This window comes from Bactrocera neohumeralis, unplaced genomic scaffold, assembly GCF_024586455.1.
Source record: "Bactrocera neohumeralis isolate Rockhampton unplaced genomic scaffold, APGP_CSIRO_Bneo_wtdbg2-racon-allhic-juicebox.fasta_v2 cluster10, whole genome shotgun sequence".
Classification (NCBI taxonomy): Eukaryota; Metazoa; Arthropoda; class Insecta; order Diptera; family Tephritidae; genus Bactrocera; species Bactrocera neohumeralis.
The window spans coordinates 16,357,877-16,379,258 of record NW_026089623.1 but is presented as its reverse complement, the minus strand read 5'-3'; the positions used below and the strand labels follow the sequence as shown (position 1 = coordinate 16,379,258).

Below are 21,382 nucleotides of genomic sequence, written 5' to 3'. Positions count from 1 at the left end.
GTAGAACGGGGTTTTCCTTCTTCTTGCTTTTATTTTTTTGGGCTTTGCTTGGTATCGTGATCCAAGTATCTTCCCTTGTCGCGTCCTTTTCTCCTCCCCCGAAATTTCTGCTTTCTCCTGCTTTCCTAATTAGTTCGTCCTGTGTTGTTTTAGTCCTTTTTGGAGGGGTTCGTGCTTTTTCACTACTTGTCATCACGTGGCCTTTTCGGTGTGACTTCAGCAGTCATCTGTTCCATAACTACGCTTCTACCTATGTTAGCTTCTCGTTGTCTATTATGGTCATCTTGTGCACGGATGTAGAGCTTCGATATTTCGCTAAGCAGTTCCCTCAAGGGATTGTTGATAGAGCACTGTGGCGGATGCATCATATCCGTAAGCTTTTGTATCATATCACCAAGTTTATACATTGCGACTGTGCTTCTTTCAATATCGGTGTGTTCTCCAGAAGCGTTGGAGGTGACGATTTCGACCCCACTGGTCTTTGTGCGGAGAGCACCTTCACTGGCGATCTAGCCAAACGCGAAGCTTTTTTAAAGGGTTCTACTCCTGAAATCGTAAATTGACTGGTAACACCGCTAAATTTGTTGCTGCTATTGTTGTTCTTGTGTGTTTTTTCATTAATTGTCTCCATTTATTAGTTTAATAAGCGCATCGTGTGCAGGGGGGTGGGCCGAAATAGACAGGAACGGGTGTACCCTCGGAGGCTATGCCCCTACCCCAGTTCCCTGAGGCCTGTCCTACGCTTTACCGGTTCCGGAAAATTCGCCCGGAGCAACGCAGTCTACTAGTTCTGCGCGCAATGTACACTTCCTGACCAGGGCCTGAAGGGGCTGGTTACTGATTCACATCGTGGCTGACACTTCAGCAGAGCTGACTCACAACACCCTCTCTACACCACCAGTGAGAACAGATGGTGATGCTTCAAGGGACTCCCAGTGCGCCCCGGTATGGACCGGTCTTATTAACAGCCGCACCTAACATGGTGAACAGACGCTGACCAGGAAGCCGCTCACTTTGAGTCCGTCGCGCCTGGATTTTGATCGGTCACCTATATTAGAGAGGCGGTAACTATTCGCCTCTGTCGCAGGAGTTTCATCGGATTGGCTGGCTTTTATACCGCATCCTCCACTCCTGCCGCTCATCGTCGGGGATTGCTTATTCGTTGTAACTTATTTCGCAACTAACCTGCTACTACAGGCCGTCCGGCTGTCCGCGACCAAGACCTACCAACGGGAAGTGGTGCAAGTGTGGTGTGTGAAAGCTCATTTGGCCACAACATTTTGAAGAGAGCCTTCTATCTTAAACGTATTAATACATTTAAGTCATTTTAATATTTCGACGGCTTTGCTTGGTTTTATTGTCCGCACATTTGTATCTAAATTGTTCTACTCATCATTGAATTACCTGTCGTGTTGTTGAAACAATTTTAATAATCGACAAACCTGAGGGTTTAGTTCATTGAACAGATCAAATGGAAGCTGCATTTGTTGCTGATCGTCTGAGTCCTTATTTTCTTTCAGTATGCTTAATGGATATCTTCCTCCGGATCTGTCTCATTTGCCGTGAAACGTAAAACATTTTGCCAGCATTTTACCATTGTATAATTGCTTACTTTATTCCATGCGGATTCTAAAATTGTAACAGCATCCCTTAATATAACACTTTTTTGACTCTACTAGAATGTCGTTACCATATCTAAGAGACTGTTTCTGAAATATAGCTTGGTTATTTTGATTGCGCTCTATTCCATTGGTTGGATAAGTGGGGTAACATTTGGAGGAAAAAACATTGAAATTATGTTTCCATCTTCGGTTTTAAGCTCCATTTCACTTGGAGAAGGCGAAGCATTGCCGATGAGGAGGAACGCTTTAACTTTTTTTTTAAGAAAATCTGTTACCTAAACTTAGAAATTTTTAGGTAATTAAAATGACATTTTCTCTGCAGCACAATAAATATTAATCTGCGGCACAATTGATTTGTGAAACCAATCGCTGAAAATGACTGATGTCATCCATGAGGACTTGGAACTTTTTTACTCAGTAGGGCAGTTGAAATTTTTGAAAACTCGTTAATTTTTTGCCTTCCCAATCATCAACTATTTAAGTTTATGAGTTCCGGAAACACTAGCACAACAAAAAAGTGAATCGTTGTTTTTTCAGTTTTTACGCCCGGAGCAGTCTTTTCCGCACTTTATACGTAAAACTTTTCTGGTTAAATTTTCCACTTGTACCCTTTTCTAATAAGTCCAAAACAATACTAATTAGTATTCCATATATTGAAAGCAATGAACTGTCACTTCAGCAGTTTGACAGATCAGTTTTATTTTCTATGAAAATTTCGAAAGGGCAACACATCCCATTTACTCATATATCGACGGCAGTTTCATTTCGGAATATTAAATTTAGTAGAGCGATTATTAAGACGATTGTGTTAAATTATAAAAATAAAGTACATTTTCAAAATAATTGAATACATTTTTTCAAAAAATCAATATTTAGTTTAATATTGTAAATTTGCGTTAAAAATATACAAAATGGATTGGCGAATGAGCGAAGTCATCAATTTAATAAACTTTTACAAGCATAAATCAAAATATCATTGCTGTTATTAAATTTATTATTTTAATTGGTATATAAAATTTATGCTACAATTATTATAGTCCGAAAGTATGAAAAATTTTTTTTTTTTCAAGAAATACATTTGTAGAATAAAATATATTTCTACTTTTTTAATTTTCACATGAATTTTTTTCATCCATATTAATATTTAAACAGCTCAAGAGCTCAAAACATGAGCCACATCAGCTCGAACCTACCTACCCGACGCCTTTGCGCAAATGTTTATGTTATGATAACAAATGCCCACATACAGATTTAGCAATAGATTTGACAGTTAGTATGCCATCGAGATGCCCCGATTCGAAAATAGCAGAGTTGAGCCTTTTGTCAGTGTTAAAAGAGAAAAATAATGATAATTCCAATGTTAATAAATATACGCTAACAAATTTGCTTATTTACTATGCGCAAACGACTCTGCATATAATTTATAGATCGACATACTTTTGGCATGTACTTAAGTATATATAATATGAATGTGCGTCAAAATTGGCAAATTTCATGATGATTCCATACAATTATTTAAAATATATTATAGAGTAAGGTACGTATTATTACTTAAATTGAATTTAATATAAGTTTATGGTAATTAGTTATAAATTTATATATTTACTTGATTAAGTCATTAAAAGTTTTGATATCATCTTAAAAGACCGATGTGTTCACATACATATATAATTATGTGCAATTAACTTTGCGGTAGCGCAGAAAGCGTTTTTAAAAAATAAACTATCTTCCTCTTGACTAAAAACGAAAAGTGTTCTTTATTTTATGATACACTTATTTATAGGTTACAATATTGTTTACTTAATACTAACTGCGCAGTTCAGTCCTTATTGGAATGAAATCGAATTTCTTAACTCCACTTACATACATACTTATGTTTGTAAATTTCTTTATTTTTCTTTATTTTTTTCTTATTTATATTACCAGTTATTCTGTTGAGATAAGGGCAATGTTTAACTTTAATAAAAAAAGAATTTTACGAAATATTTATATCACGGGGTATGCGTCTGGTCCCCTTCCTAATGAACTGCTAATTTTCAAAATCGAAGATTTTTCGAAATTTTCATGGACCACTTGGCGTGGCTTGACCCATCTTTTTTAATTTCATCTATTTCTTTATTTTTTCTCAAATATTTTTACATTTTCACCAGCAACTAAAGTGAATTTAAGAAAAGAATGCTGTCTACTGTCTTAGGCGCTATTCTGTTGCGCTTTTCTGTATTAATATTATCGGCAAGCGAAAATACTCGCTCTGATGCTGCACTGCTAGCTTAAATGCTAACTTGGGCAACCTCAGATATCGTTTGCTATTATTTTGCCACCATTGCATAACATTGAAATTTAAAAAAAAATTGCACATTTTCTCTAGCGACGTTGTTCATCTGACACATTTTTAACTTCTGTTAAACAAGTATTCGTACATGGCAGCAGATTTCGAAAGAAGAAACTCTCTTCGTTATTTGAAGAAGAATTACCTGCTGATAAAGTCATGAAAGATGATGTTGTATGGCTCAATTAAAATATTGAATGATCTTCTGGTGTGTGAATTTGATAGTGATAGTGTGAATTTTTCAGCAGTGGAAAACATTTTAATTTCATTTAACTAGCTTGCAAGCAACACTAGTGGATAAAAATAATAAGCCACTTTTTGCCGTACATTCAAATTTGGAATCCAAGTTCCTTCTATACCTTCCAAAATCTTTAATTTTAACGCAGAAATTGCCTGCATATCATTTTCATCGAACTTCCAAATTTCTTTTATCCTGTTTATTGCGGGAATTACATAGCACAATGAAGGATTCGAACATCCCTGTAGTTTTTTGGAAATTATTTCAAAATCCCAGTAAATTTTAATTAAATTTTGAATTACTCATATATTTAAATTAGAAAGCCTGTTCATTTCTGCATCAAATAAAAATGTGAATTTTATCGGGTTGGGCAGTGGGGTTTCAACGATATTTACAGCATATGTTGCATACCCGATTTCTTAAAATATTTACAAGCTTCTTACAGGATAATGTTATGTCTTTAAGCTCATGTGTAGATTCAACACTAGATTTCAATACGTTTGAGAAAAGATAACTTGAACAGTTAAGCCTATGGTTACTTTCTAACGTCTTTTTCACATGGCTTCCTCTGTCTATGACAAAAAAAAATAGACAGCATTATTAATGCCGAACTGCAGATTTCTCTTAATATTAAGACCTGTAGTTTGTGAATAATCCATGGACTTCATTCCGAGGACAACATCGTATTGTTTGAAATCCTTCGCAAAATGCAGTGTGATAAAAATCGCGTTTAACATATTCTTTCCATAAATCACATACAATACATATTTTGTTATTTCAACAGAAACTTTTTTGTTCGTCTTATTTTCTTATTGCGAGTTATGTGTATTAAAACAACCGATTCGATGAGTGATCAAAACTTAATGATTTATTGTAATTTTAGTTCGAGAGAATCGTAACAGTTATTGTAATAAGAATAAAAAGCTTAAAGAAAATAGGAAAATGTTGTCGGCAACTTAAGTGTAACATAATATACAATGTTTATAAACATAATTTTTGTAGACATGTTTACATACATAATTTCTCCATCGCCTAAATTTAAAACTCTCCTGAGTTTAATACTTATTTTAAATAAATTAAATGAGATTTTGATGTTTTCCTTCAAATTTCAGTTGTCTTTTTATGTTTGAACTATGAACATTTTGTAAATTATTAAATCTAAACTTAGGTTCATTTTTATGTCGTAAAGATTTATAGTTTTTGATATATCCTTCTTTCCTATTATCCATAAATATTTCTCTATTTTTATTTCTTTTTTTAAGATAATTTGTTTTAAATTTTAAAATATTTTCATAAATAATTTTTTTATTACAATTCCCATATTCAACATCGATTGGTTTATATCTTGTAACAGAATGATAGCTATTATTATAAAATTCTACAGCCTTACTCATTTTATCTTTTATGCTTAATTCTTTGTTTTCAATATACAAAATTCTTATTTTTTCCGTTAATGTACTATGGAGTCGCTCAATGTCACTATTGCCTGTGTGGTTATTTGGCTTAACAAAATGTAAATCTATGTTTTCGGTTTTAAGAAAATCTTTTATATTAACGCTTTTGAACTCATTATCAGTTATAATTTTATAAAAATTTCCTCTTTGGGATTTGTAATGTCGTAATTTTTCGATTATCGTTTGATTATTACGATCTTCCAGATAGAAAGCTGTTGCAAATTTCGAAAAACGGTCTATAAAGGTTAAGAAATTGCATTTGGAATTTGTATACACATCCATATGTACTATTTGCTTTGTGTCCGTCGGAATATCTGTAAATTTAAAGTTTTCTTTAATAGGGTTGAGATCGTATTTACATCTGCTACAAATATCGCAATTATTTATAAACTTCTGTATGCATTCTTTGAGTTTAGGGAAATATATCAGCCGTTTTAAACCTTCATAATTTTCGTTTATGCCTGCATGTCCCGTTTCATTCTTATGGTATCTTTGGATCTCTCTATAAACTTGGTCTTCACTTTCTATTTCTTTTGCATTGTACGAACATCTTACAAATTTCACATTTCCGTTCCCTTCGAATAAGTCTATTATTTTTTGTTGTAAAATATTGTATTTATGATCGTCTAATGCAGTAAATATACCTACTTTTCCAGTACCTATATGTTCTGTTAATAAATGTTCGAAATTTGTTTCTAAGTCAGCTGAATTAATAAATATTTTCTTTTTGTTATGTTTATATTCAAAGCCTTTGATTTTATCATCTGTAAGAATTATTTGCGTTTTAAAACGATTAACAACTGTGTTAAGAATGCCAATATGATTATGAGTATCTTCTTCCTGGGAATGTCAATGTCTCATGATCATCGGTATTATTATATAGAGAATCGGCTTGTTCAGTTGATGAGTTAAGTGTATGTATTTCATCGCATCTAATTCTACTCAAAAAGTCTGCAACATGATTATCTTGACCCTTTATGTAGTTAATGTTAATATTAAATTCACTAAGTTTAACGAGCCATCTATACAATCTCGGATTTAGATCTTTTACATGTGATTTAACAAAAAGCCATCGCAGTGGTTGATGGTCAGAAAGAATGTCAAATTTAACACCAAATAAATAAGGTCGAAAGTAACCAGTAGCCCAAACAATTGCTAATAACTCTTTTTCAGTGGCAGAATAATTTTTTTCATGGTCATTTAGGGTTCTACTAGCGAAGCAAATTGGATGATTGTCTTGCTGCAAAACTGCATAGTTGCTAGCGTCTGTTATCAGTTGAAAACGTTTTTTAAAGTCGGGGTACTTGAGTACGGGAGCTTCAGTTATTATTGTTTTAAGTTTTTCGAAAGCAGTGATGAAATTGGGATCATTAGGATTGACTTTAGCATTCTTTTTTCGCAAAAACTTTATTAGTGGATAAGCTACCTTTGAGTAGTCGCGAATAAATTTTCTGTAATATCCGGTAACACTTAGAAACGATTTGATCTGCTTCACATTTTTGGGTAGTTGCAGCTTTAAAATGCAATCAACTTTTGCCGGATTGGGTTTCACTCCTTCTGGGGTGAGTATGTGGCCTAAAAAAGGAGTTTCTTTTGCGAAAAATTTGCACTTATTAATTTGAATTTTTAAGTTTGAATATCTTAATTTGTTAAGAATATGCTTAATGTCGACGACATGCTCTTGTAAACTTGTGGAGAAAATTAAAATATCGTCAAGGTAGACGACGCATCTTTTATTAATATCGTTTTTCAAAACTGTATTAATTAGACGCTGAAATGTGGCCGGTGCATTTTTGAGCCCAAAAGGCATTCGCGTAAATTCGTAGTGACCATGTGGGGTGGAAAATGCCGTTTTCGACCGGTCTTCCTCTTTAACGAGGATTTGGTGAAAACCCTTTGCCAAATCTATCGTGGAGAAATATTGAGCTCGGCCTAGTTTATCTAATATACTTTCAATATTAGGAATAGGGAATTTGTCTTCTACTGTTATTTGATTTAACTTTCGGTAATCTATTACTATTCTCCACTTATCCACCCCTGAACTATCCTTTTTTTGGGCACTATCCACAAAGGTGCATTATAAGGTGATGCACTTTCCTAATGATGCCTTGACGTAGCATGTCGTCTATCTGTCTATAAATTTCCTTCTCGTGTACATGGGGTATCTGTACATTTTACAGTAAACTGGTTTTTCAGACACGGTTTTAATTTCGTGCTCTACACAATTAGTATTACTTAATATTTCACCCTCCATAAAAATTAAATCTTGGAAATCGTTAAGAATGGTCTTTAGTGCAGCTGACTCCTCGATATTTAGGTCACTAAACAGGTTATCCATTACATTTTTCCCTAGGCTTGTTGGCTCTAATTGGTAAATTTCGTGCCTATTGTATGGAAAATTAGGAAGAAATTTTAATACACTATGGTTAATAATAACTACTTCTTTACTCATATCAATTACGGCTTGAAGAGGTTTTAATATATTTTGCCCTATTATTGCGTCGAATTGTTTATCTCTAAAATCTGTTAATTTCCATGACATAGTGGCATTTTCGTTGAACTCAGTTGGTAAGTCGGTTATGATTTCATGATAAATATTTGATTTTGAATTAAGAGAAGAAAATAAAATTGGGTTATGTAAAGGTATTCTTTCATATTGCAACAATTTGTCTTTGTTTAAAAGAGAAGTTGTGGATCCGGTATCAACTAAAGCAATTAATTTATCATGCTTAATTGTAATCTCAATTAAGGGAAGTGTCGTTTTGAGGCAATTGTATGAAAATTTATTTCGTGATCATTTTCGTTATATTGAAAGTTGCTATGATTAGAATATTGTTGATAATTGTTGAAACGTTCAAATCCTTCTACATTTGTTCCTTGATCAAAATTAGCATCTGCGGTATTTACCTGTACGTGAATGAAAAATGTTCTTAATATAGTTTTTTCAACATTTTTTGGGCTAAATTCAATAGGCTTTTCGTCATCGTACTCGAATTTCTCATTTATTTTGCATAAAATATCTCTTAGAGCTAAATAATAATTAACAATATCATTTTTATTTACTAGCATAAATGCCTCTTGATACAACTGGTTATAAGATTTTTTAATACCAAAGTTTCGTATAAGAATATCTCTTACTTCTATCCATGTTGGTGAGGGGCCAAGAGTTCGAACGACGTGCAAAGCTTCACCTTGAATCTTATTGATTATAATACGATGAAACACGTAGGTTTTCTCTGGCGAATCCGTTGGAAAAAACGTTAAGACCATGTCCACTTCTCTTAAGAACGAAGTAAGAGCGCATGAGTTGTCACCTTTATACTCGCGAATGCAATGTGCATCTTTAATTATCTTATTTAATGTAAATGTTAAAGCACCGTTGCTCGTTGCCATGGTAAATTTTGTCAGTTCAATTGTTCTTTATATATTATTTTATGCTTTGTTCGCTCTCCAATGTTTTTTTTTTTTGCGCCCACAAAACCGGTATTTGTGTACATAGGTTTCACAAAAATAAGTTTTGGCGGGAAATCGGTGGCTTCTTTTGCTGGTTTTACCGATACTTGATTACGGAACTCTTTTAGTTTAATTTATTCTATTGTATTTTTATTATTATTTTAATTTTTATTTTTATTTTAATTTTATATTAAATTTATTTCATTTTGTTTTATTCCTTTTTTATTTCTCTGGTTTCACATTTTCACACTGGATGGAAATGACCAAAAAAGTCACGTTCTAGTGTTTTTTTCTGAGCGATAAAATGCAATAGTTTTTTTTTACTTTTAAATCCACACACTTTATTGTTTTTTCTTTAATAGCCAGTCTCACTTATATATAACAATTAGTCATACACTTGTAAATATATTTAAATATATTTTTGTGATTATTTTCTTTTTCGGTTCTTTTTTTTTTTTTTTTTGACTGCGCCAGTTATGTGTATTAAAACAACCGATTCCGATGAGTGATCAAAACTTAATGATTTATTGTAATTTTAGTTCGAGAGAATCGTAACAGTTATTGTAATAAGAATAAAAAGCTTAAAGAAAATAGGAAAATGTTGTCGGCAACATCAACATTTTTTCCTAAAGGCACAAAAAATTTTACTAATTTTTAAATTCCGACCCCTCCACGGAAGAAAACGGACGACATTCTTCAACCACCCAATCAGCGCAAGCTTCTAAAGTTAATTTTTTATTCTCCTCACTTACTTTCTGTCTGGGCACTTTATTTATATGTGAGGTAAAGCATTTGTGTCTATTGAGATTGGAAGTCTGCATACTATGGCATTTATACACTTTTTTACAATTGCGACAACATACCATCTCAAGTAATGTACTTCCGAGCATTTCTGCCCTTCCGTTTTTCGTAATAAATTTAGTAAAATCTCGCATCTTGGCACCCCAGCAGGACTAGTGCGTGATTAAAAAATTTAAAATATATAGAGTGCAATAAAATAATTGTGCAATAAATTATTTTCTTAACCAATTACCTGTGTTACACTCTTCGCATTCCGGTTTTTGGGCTTTCACGGTTCAGTGGTAGTGACAGAAACAAATTACACAAAACAAAACTTTGTTATAAGTTATAAAAAAGGATTAAAATCTATACATAGCATATACATACATATGTATATGTATACAGATAAACTGATATATAATCAGTAAAGTGGAAGTGTGTGTGATACCTAAAAACAGAATCAAAAGTGCAATAAAAAAAATAACAACAACCTGTAACAAAAAATACATCTATATGTACATAGTTATATATATGAAGTGGAGTGCTAAATACTTACCCGTGTACTTACCTAAGCCAATAATAACTAAAAAAAAAACAAAACAAAAGAAAAAAAAAAGTAAGGAAGTGCTAAGTTCGGGTGCAACCGAACATTTTATACTCTTACAACTTGCAAGAATAAGAGCCAGGGCGATGACGTAAGGTGTAAAATGTCAACCAGAGGATCGAAATACCAGAAACTTTATAAATAATACATATCCTATATACATACATATGTATACTTCATATACTGACTGACACATAAGGTTTCTTAAAAAAAATATAATCACTATACATATTAGGGTGCAGCGATTTTATTAATTTCCGATTACTTTGGCGGAGGGGTAAAAAAACCGAATTTCCGTATAAATGGGGTATGTACGGATAGGGGAGCCTCCCCAGCGGAGGAATATCCAAAAATAATGTAAAAATTACTAATATTTTTTAACATATTCACGATTAAAAGTTCAAAAATTTACACTAAGAAAACATGTTATTTCTCTATGTTTCACAAAATTTTTTCACATTTTTTACTTTGTATATTTAAATACACACTCTAAGCTTTGAAAATAAGCTTACATTTCACTTTTATTTTGCTATATTTTACCTAAATTTATTAATTTAAAAATCACTTAGCACACTCATCGTTGAAAAGGTTAGATTGTTTACAATTATGAGGTTAAACAGTAAATATGTAGGATTTTTAACAATTTTTCTTTGTTTGTTTTATCGCGTGATTCTTTTTTCTATATTAACTATAAAAAATATACTTTCTACATATGTATATCTGTAATACGTAATTTATGTGACTGAAGTACTTTCGCGAAGTACTCCTTTCTGCGTTGGCGGCCTTCGGCCGCGCTCTAAAAAATTAACTCTGGCCGAGCGAATACCCGGGGTGACTGAAGTAATATCGCGTAGTACTCCTTTCTGCGTTGGCGGCCTTCGGCCGTGCTCTAAAGAAATAACTCTAGCCGAGCGAATACCTGGGGTGACTGAAGTATTTGTCAGCGATTTCAATTTATTTTTTATGATACTTTGGTTTGTGTTTTAGGTGACGATATATATATTATTATATTTAAAATATGAGTTTTGGATATAAAGTGGTTATATTTTACGGTTATCATGCACTCATATTGAAACAAAATTTGAGTTTTCGTACTGTACTGTAACCTTACACTCTATTACGTAACATTATTATATAATATTACTTATACATATGTATATATAATATTATTATATAATATTACTAATACATGTATATAATATTACTTATTTGCTTAATAAATTTAAAAAAGAAAATATGGCAGCGCTCCATTTCTTCGTAATTTTTGGTAAACAATTGAGGTTCAAACGAGGGTAAAATGTAATTTTTAAAACAAAGATTTTTTAAATAAAAAACCTGCTAAAAGTGTAAAATGTGGATTTATTTAAAAGATTATAGTGTAATTTAATTAATTTGAAGAGAAAAATGTGAATAAAGTGGGTTTAACGTGGTGAAATAGCTTCTTGAAATGTTCCAATTTTGCGAATTTTTGAACTTTAAGGTCGAATATCTCGTAAACTAAGCGTTTGTGGTACCTATAACCCTATATATTTTTTAATCAGGAGGACTTCCTCTTTCCAACGGTACCTTCAAATCGCGGCGTCAAAGAAATCGGAGTTGTGCCTAGATAAATATTAAACATAAGAAAAATTAGCAATTTCATGATTTGTGTAGAGGTGCCTCCATCAACTTGAAGTTTTGCAAATTTATGCCAAATACTCATAAATTGGCAAACATTTTATAAACGTTATTTGATGTTCTAAGCGATGCTATGTTAGAGTAAGATAGAAATAAATGATCTTAAAACATATATATCACTCTCTAACCATATTATAATAACATACATACAGAGAACGTCTATCATAGAGAAGGTTCACGGCGCGAAAAACGTAAAAATATTTTTGGCTAACTCGGTCGAGATGGAGGTGTTTCACCACTGCCACTCGGCAGGAGAAATTTTAACATTTTGCTTGAACAGAGCTGAGCGTGGAATAAAAATTATGCTCAAAACTTAGATATTGCAGTTACAGACGCATGTTCGCTCTTTTGCTTATACATAGTTTTATACGTTTATATGCAAACATGTGTATTCGTATGAATTCTCCCTGCCAACCATGAGCGGGTAAAAAATCAGATAATCAGTGGGTAATCCATAGGGTAATCATGTGTACTTTAGCATAGGCCGAGCGACAATTTTACCCAGTCACGTATGTATACATGTGATCATACATCTTTGTTGCGCTCATTCAGCAGTGTCATATAAAAAAGTATATCTGTCCTGCTCTAATATCCCCAATCGACGGCTGATGCAGGGTTGCATTTTCTCTTTTTAAATAGCTGATGCGGGGTTGCATTTTTAATTCCTACTTTTAAAATTTCAAAGTAAACTTTTTAATTTTTAAAATTTTTATTTGATTTTATTTTTTTTACATTTTTACATAAAATTTATTATAATTTATATATAAATAAAAATAAATTTAATTTAAAAAAATAATTAATATCTGAAAAAAGCTTAATTAAAGAAAAGAATTATTACAACCTGAAAATAAAAGAGTGGACAAATATTATAAAAGACAAATACCTGAAATAAAATAAAGGTTATTAATACCTGAAAATAAATAATAATTACATTGAATTTGTAATATCTAAAAGAAAAAGAAAGATTATTTGTATAAAATGATAATAATATCTGCAAAAGAAGATTAATATTATCTAAAAGAATAAATTATATTAAATACAAATAGAATTTACTCTGAAAGCAAAGATTAATTAAATAAAAATTGTGATAAAATCTGAAAAGAAATAATAATTAAATAAAAATCATAATAATATCTGAAACAAAATAATAATATTATCTGATTATTTAAAATATAAAGCAAACATTTGTTTTCACATATTATATTGGATTGTGCAGGGCGCCTTAAACGCATAAAATACATACATATGTATGTATTTATTTTTGCGTATTATATTGGACTGCGCAGTCCAATTTCAAAGTACACACACTTTTTTCACATACTTACTTAACAATTGATATTTGCCGCTTCTGATGATATAGCTGCTGCTGCTACTTCCAATTCAGTTCTGATTTCCAAAGCTATAAAAATAAATGAATTAATTATTTTAAAAATATTGTTAAACAAGAAAAAACGTTAACTTCGGTTGCACCGAAGCTAAATACCCTTCACAGGTGCATTTCTGTTAGTAACTATGTGTTCAGTTTGTATGGAAGCTATATGCTATAGTAATCCGTTCTAAACAAGTTTTTTAGAGATTACATTGTTGCCTTAGAAAATAACATATATCAAGTTTCGTGAATATATCTTGTCAAATGTGAAAGTTGTCCATACAAGAACTTGATTCCGATCGTTCAGTTTGTATGGCAGCTGTATGCTATAGTTAACCGATCTGAACAATTCCCTCGGAGATTACATTGTTGCCTTAGAAAATAACATATACCAAGTTTCGTGAATATATCTTGTCAAATGTGAAAGTTGTCCATACAAGAACTTGTTTCCGATCGTTCAGTTTGTATGGTAGCTATACGCTATAGTTAACCGATCTGATCAATTTCTTCGGAGATTACATTGTTGCCTTAGAAAATAGTCTGTACCAAATTTCGTGAATATATCTTGACAAATGTGAAAGTTTTCCCTACAAGAACTTGATTCCGATCGTTCAGTTTGTATGGCAGCTATATGTTATAGTGGCCCGATATCGGCCGTTCCGACAAATGAGCAGCTTCTTGAAGAGAAATGACGTTTGCAAAATTTCAAAACGATATCTTAAAAACTGAGAGACTAGTTCGTATATATACAGACAGACGGACAGGCGGACAGACAGACGGACATGGCTAAATCGACTCAGCTCGACATACTGATCATTTATATATATACTTTATAGGGTCTCCGACGATTCCTTCTGGGTGTTACAAACTTCGTGACAAACTTAATATACCCTGTTCAGGGTATAAAAATCACATAAAATTCATTTACTTTCCTTCTTGTTGTACGAGCCTCCTTTACGATGGTACGATCACGAACGATATGCGTCTTTCAATCGTTTTTATTACCCTTTTTGGGATTTTCTATTGTCACTATTGACAATTATGTTTTCTCCTTCGCACTCATTCAAATAAATCAAGAAATGAAACAAACTTTTTTTCATCGCATTTAGGTAAACAAAAAATAACCCGAAAATTTGCGTTGGTGTTAGTGTATAGAGAAAAAATGTGTAGTTGGCTTGGAATATCTGTTACAAGCGGGTAGCCGTGGTTGGCAGGGCTTTTTGTGCATATTAATGAATACATGTGCAATTGAATACATTTGAATTAGCTTACTTTTTCAAAGCAATATTCTTAGTTAATGTGGAAATAAAGCCTATTTTTTAAATAATTTTTTGTATTTGATATATTCATACTTATGTGTACACTTCATTACATACATATGTACATATATAACAAACTATCATAATATATTAAAAAAATTATTTACATATATTATAATAGTGATAAATGTAAATAAATCGTATATTTTATCATTCAAAATTTATATTCACATGTATCATGACCATATGTGTTTATGTTCGCTTTCGCGAATTTAAACCATATTATCACTTATCAATAATAACATGTGCGCGCTGCTCATATGTACTTACATAAATATGTGCGTATGACATTGGCACAAATAACGCATACACAAACCTACATACTTGTATACATATGCGTACACATGCAAATATGTCACCCCCAAAAACTACAAACATTGCCTTACAAAAACAACAATCGTTTGAAATAGCATCATACCTACTTATACGTACACTTGTAAATATGTGCGTATGACATACCCACAAAAATAATGCATACACAACATACATACATACTTATATGTATTCACATGTAGATCCCAGCAAAACCTGCGTGACCGAAACTCCAACACATTTACATAATTTTTACATGTCACTAACGCACCCTCACAATTCTGTCAAGTGAGTAAGAGATCAATCAATTATGTCTTTTGCTTGTTTTATATTACACGCTATTTACTCAACAGATGTTAAGAAAAATAAAACAAAAAAAGACAAACTGATTTTTAAGCTGTCATTGCTTATTGAAAACAATGGATGTGAAAGCGTACGGCATGATACCGTGAATTTGACGTTTGCTTGTTCGTTGCGACTAATTGAATTCAAAGAAAAACGATTTCTTTTATGAACGCGTCGCGATAAGAAGTTTTCATTTTCTGAAATTAAATAAATTTGTTTGTTATAATATATGTACATATATAATATTTGATTAAAGAATTTTTAAGTGGTTACTACAAACGTGTGTGAGAAAAGGATAAGTTGCAAACATAACAATTAAAATGAAAAAAAAAATACATGCAGTACTTATATGAGCCGAGAAAAAAAGGCTTTTAATCTTAGTGCGTCTCAGTTTATGAACTTTTCTGAAAAAGATATAAATTCTGAATTTGATCCTATTGTGGAGGGGTGCACTTTAAAAAGCTCCCTTGATTTTTCGCTAAGCAGCGATAGCGATATTAGTGATAGTGATAGTGTAAATTTAAAAATGATAGAAAATAATATATTTAGCTTAGAATTAAAAGCATGGGCTTTAAGAAATAGGGTATCCCACAATACATTGAGCGATCTGTTGCAAACGCTGCGAAAAATAGGTTGCACTGATTTACCTTTAACGGCTAAAAGTCTCCTAGGTACCAACCGAAAAAAGGTAAATATTCAAACGATTCCAAGTGGATCTTTTTTATATAGAGGAATTCAAAATTATTTTAAGAATAATTTATTTCCTCAACTGGAAAATACGAATACCATTTTGCTTGATGTGGGAATAGATGGCCTTAAATTATTCAAAAATTCAAATAAAGTATTGTGGCCTATTTTAGCGTCCATAGTTGATTTTCCAAACGTATTTCCGTTTACAATTGCGTGCTTTTCTGGAACAGAAAAACCTTGGAACATCAATGATTTTTTGAAAGAATTTTGCGGAGAGGTAAATTATTTAAAAAAAAAAAAGTGGCCTTCAAGTTAGTGTTTATCCTATAAAGAAAAAATCTGATATTCGTTTATTTTGCAGCGATGCTCCTGCTAGAGCTTTTGTTACAGGTGTGCAATCGCACACTGGAAAAAGTAGCTGTTCTAAATGTGATCAAATTGGTGACTATAAAGAACGGAGAGTTTGTTTTTCAAAACAAATAAAAAATTTAAGGACTGACCTGTCTTTTAAAAATAGAAATGACAGATCACATCACATCACTCCTTTTAAATTTAGAGAAAGCATTTTAGAGTCAGGAAATTTCAAAATGGATTCTCAATTTCCTTTAGACCCGATGCACCTTGTAGATCTTGGTGTATGTAAAAAGTTGCTTCAATTGTTGATGAAAAAAAGCAATATAAACGTTAGCAAAATTAACGAAAAAATAACATTTCTCTCCAATTTAGTTTCTTCAGAGTTCGGCCGAATATGTAGAAGTTTAGATGAAATCAATATTTGGAAAGCGACAGAGTTTAGGCAGTTCTTATTGTATATAGGTATATTTGTTCTAAAAGATTGCGTTAGTGGTGACCATTACTACCATTTCCTCTTATTGCACTCAGGTATAAGGCTACTATCATGCAAGAAGTCATATAGCACTGAAGCCAACGTTGCCCAACAAATCTTGGAAGAATTCGTTGATTTGTTTGGAAATATATACGGAGACCATTTAGTTAGTTACAACATACATGGTTTACTCCATTTAACTGAATGTACTAAGCTATATGGGCCTCTAGATAACTTTTCCGCTTATAAGTTTGAAAATCACATGCAATTTTTAAAAAAACTTATATGTAAATAAGCCCAATAAAATCCTGCAGCAATTTCATTTAAGGCTTGAAGAAAGAAATAGTGCAGCTTTTAGTTGCAATAAAATTTCTAAAATTAATTCATTTAATATAGATTATAAAAAAAAAAGACTCTTATTGTTTTAGTAAAAAATTAGGCCCCATAAAAGTAATAGGCATGACAGACGAGTCTGGTAGTGCTATAGTATCGTCGCATTGTTTCTTGGGTGTTGAAAGCTACTTTCAAGAACCATTGGAATCGTCAACTGGCTTAGGTATTTTGTTGGCAAATAAATTAGATCCACAATTGTTTAAAATCGAAAAAGATGATATAGTTTATAAATATTTTTCTATTCCACATGAGGGCAAGTTTCTTCTTATACCAATTTTACATCATCTATTTCATGAATTTTCAAATTAGTACTATTTAAAGTAATTGTGGTATTTTCCGAATGTATTTTATTTCATGATATGAATTATTTAAAAGAATTTTGATACTGCCAATTTTTTATTTTACGAACAGATGGATTCACCAGCCCTCTTTGATGCAATTGATTTTGAAGAATTCCCAACAACGTCTTCGACTCCTGTAAAAGGTATGTATGTACATGTAAATTTGGCGTTTTAGTTTTCACTTTATTTGTACACATTTGTTAATGTAGAACAACTGACACTGAAGCGCAAAAAATTTGATATTTCTGGTTGCTACAACTCAGAGGAAAACGAAATGAAAACAATTTGGCTGTGGATTGAAATGGTAATCCAATACTTTTCTAAAATGCATTGTTCTCTATTATGTTTATAACTTTTTTCAGAAGTTTTTAATATGTTAAAAACTATTTCTGCACAATTAGAAGTATTGCCGACAAGAGTATCCAATATGGAGAAAAAGATGGACAGCTATATGAAAGAAAATGTAAGTTTATATTGTTCTATAAGTATTCACCAATATAGAGAACGTATTGTTTTGTTATTGTATCCTCTTACTGCATACGTACATATCTCTTTTCAGATAATTCATAAAAGCGAAGAAATGGCCCAAAAAAAACTGTGTGAGAATGTAAGGTTTTAATTAGAAAAATTCACCATTCAGTATGCCGACTGACTGGTGAAGAAATAGATGGTATGCAAACCGAAGTTGCCTCCACGCTACCAATAAACTGAAATGCGAGGAATTTGCTACTGCAACGGTTAGTAATGTATACATTTTTTTCAATAAATATTATTTAAACTTTTGCTAAATATATTCAATTTACAGAAACAGTTTATTTTAAAAACAAAGGGAAATTCAGATAATTTACATGATATGCTGAGACATACATACATATATACACTGACGAATTTTTGTTTTTGTGTAACTGGGACGGTAGAGGAGGGAAACAACCCCTATCGAAATTTCTACTGGCATCTAACATATTATATGGTAAATTTATATACATATACATATTTAGTTAAGAGGATGTGTTTTAATTTGTCTCTTCATTATAATTTATTAGATTCTTTCGTTACTTGTGGACTGGCGAATTTCGAAAAATAAATTCGGAAGTCCATCGAAATGAGCCACCATAGGTACAAACAAAAGAAATACAGGAAGCGAAAAGCTGTGGAGGAATCGAACGAATCCAAATAAATAGATAATAATTAAAAAAAAAATGTAGTAGGATTTAAGAATGTATAAACAAAAATGAATTTTAATAGTGTAACTATAATAGCTTTAATATGAATGTTTATTTTAAAAATATTATTAAAAGATATAGATCTTACTATGTAATTAAATTTTTCTTTAAAATATTTATAAAAATGAATTTAAAGTAATCTAATGTAATTAGAAAAATATAATATTATAGATTATTTTTAGTTTCTTAAACTCAAAAAATTATAATATAAAAGCTATTAATGAAATTAATATAAACATTTTAATTAAAAAAAAAAAAATTCGCGTTTCGAACTCTAGACTGAGGGAATGGCAAGCGAGTGGTTTGCCCACTACGCTAATATGGAATGCACCGCCACGCTTTCCTGAAAGCAGTTTTGTCGATTTGTCTTAAATTTAACGAAAGTGTGAGAAAGAAGTATATAGTTTTATTACGGCAGAAAATATGTGAGCGAGAAGGTGATAAAAAATCACATGTATTCAAAAGTTTTGGGAGATTTTTTGATTCACTCTTAAGAAAATGATAGAAAAGTGTGACAATTAAACTGGCACGCGTTACCGGCATGTCACTAAGTAACGTAACCGTCACTGTTCTAGCTGGGGATATGTCATCCGCAAAAATTGCAAATATTATTCTACAAAAAAACAAATGTCTGAAATAGCATCAGCGGCGTCCCAAGTCAATATGGCCGCCAAATGTAGTAAATCTTACAGCAAGAACAACTTCATTCATGATCGCAAGCGGACTTTCAACAAGCAACTAGCTTCATTCATAAAAGCGACCACCTTCACATCTCCCCGAACAAGCCTTTGCCCACAAGCGTCTTTTCGCGACGATGGCAAAAGCTAAAAATCATAAATTGAACAATTTCTGATATTTGTATGAGAAGGAAAAAGTGACAACCCCGCAAATATAAGTATTCAAATATATTATAATAAAATTGACAACATAGTTTATTTGTCGATTTTCAAGTCAGGAAATGTGTCAAAGAAAATGTTCAACATTTTTTTGATTTATGTGTACAGTGGATCCCGGTTAAGTAGTACTCCGCTTAAATGAAAATCATCCCTCTTAACTGCCTATATCTTGCTGCATCTCACGGTTTGTTTTTTGAAATACAAAGAAATTATTGTTTAAGTACCATTCGCTTAAGTATCCGTATCTGTATCTTTGATTATGGCACATAATCGGGATTGACTGTATTTGTCAAGGAATGTAAAAGATATTTTTTCGCGGCTTGTAAAAATCTGCGTCAATATGTATGCAAGCTCATACAGAAAAATACATATTTAGGCTAGTTTGTTGGAGAAGCTGTTAGAGCGGCAAGGGAAGCGGTGAAAATAGACGATAGTTTGTTTATTTTTTCGGTACAGCTCGGATTTTCTACCAACAACACAATGCTGTGTCGACAGATTGACTCTTTGACATGAAAGCAAAAAACGCGAGCTTCGCCATTGGTTGTCCGTGTCAACGGAGATTTCGCATGAAGCATCGAGTGTACATATTTAGATACATATGTACATACATATGTTGCATCTAGACAAATTTACAAACATTGTCCCTATGGTCTGTCATATTTGTTTACATGCACACATAATTATATATGAGCACATGTGCGACCGCTTGGTCTTTTAACATAATATCGAAACTTTTAATAACCAAAGCAAATATACATATGTACATATATTTTTGTATATAAATAAATATGACCTGTCAAACCCATATAAAATGTATATTTAGGTAGTAATACTTGCAAAAATTTTACGGAATACATCATAAAATAGGTCAAATTTAAAATACACACTTATGTACATATGTGTTTTCATAACAAATACGTGTGTGTATACCGATCTATAAATTATAAGCAGTGTCGTTTGTGCATAGTAAATAAACGAATCTGTATGCGTACATTTCTTTACACTGAAATTAACATTATTTTTCTCACTTAACACTGAAAATGCTCAATTCTGCTATTTTCGTGGTGAAACACGTGGTGAAACTCCTCCATCTCTGTCGAGTACCCCTTCGAAAAGTTACGATATTTGAAACGTGAACCTTCTCTATGATAAACGTTATCTGATACATAGCTACGTTCTGCACTTTACAGCCCTATTCTCATGCCCTCACAAAAGTCACCAACCTCACTACAGTGATGTTTCTCACTATAGTGAGGGTTACCTTATTCTGGCGAAAATTCAAAAGCTCAAATGCTCACTATTATCACAAATATCTGTGACGTGTGAAAGCAGCCATCATAATAGAAAACATCTGTGTTTGTTTTGTTTTACATCAATATTTGACATTTTTTAAAAAATATTTGAGTGTTATAACTAGCATGTAGGAACAGTTCTTTGTGTATGCGGCAATTGTTGAGGAGGAGGAATCGGGGGGTAGAAGGAACATTTTGAAGAGTTTACGAGACAAAAGC

The 21,382-nt window shown here is 32.0% G+C and overlaps 1 long non-coding RNA gene across 4 annotated transcripts; it reads left to right on the top strand.

Annotated features, from left to right (window-relative positions):
* Positions 1–9,931: 9,931 nt before the first annotated feature.
* On the top strand, positions 9,932–19,006 carry LOC126765427 (uncharacterized). Of its 4 annotated transcripts, XR_007668377.1 has the most exons (7): positions 9,932–10,787; positions 17,823–17,895; positions 17,962–18,056; positions 18,115–18,215; positions 18,312–18,489; positions 18,558–18,722; positions 18,796–19,006. It is a non-coding gene; the product is annotated as an uncharacterized LOC126765427 (long non-coding RNA). The 4 variants fall into 4 exon arrangements; XR_007668379.1 differs by lacking the exon at positions 9,932–10,787 and having other exon boundaries at positions 14,980–17,895; positions 18,118–18,215; XR_007668378.1 differs by lacking the exon at positions 9,932–10,787 and having other exon boundaries at positions 14,981–17,899.
* The last annotated feature ends 2,376 nt before the right edge of the window (positions 19,007–21,382 follow it).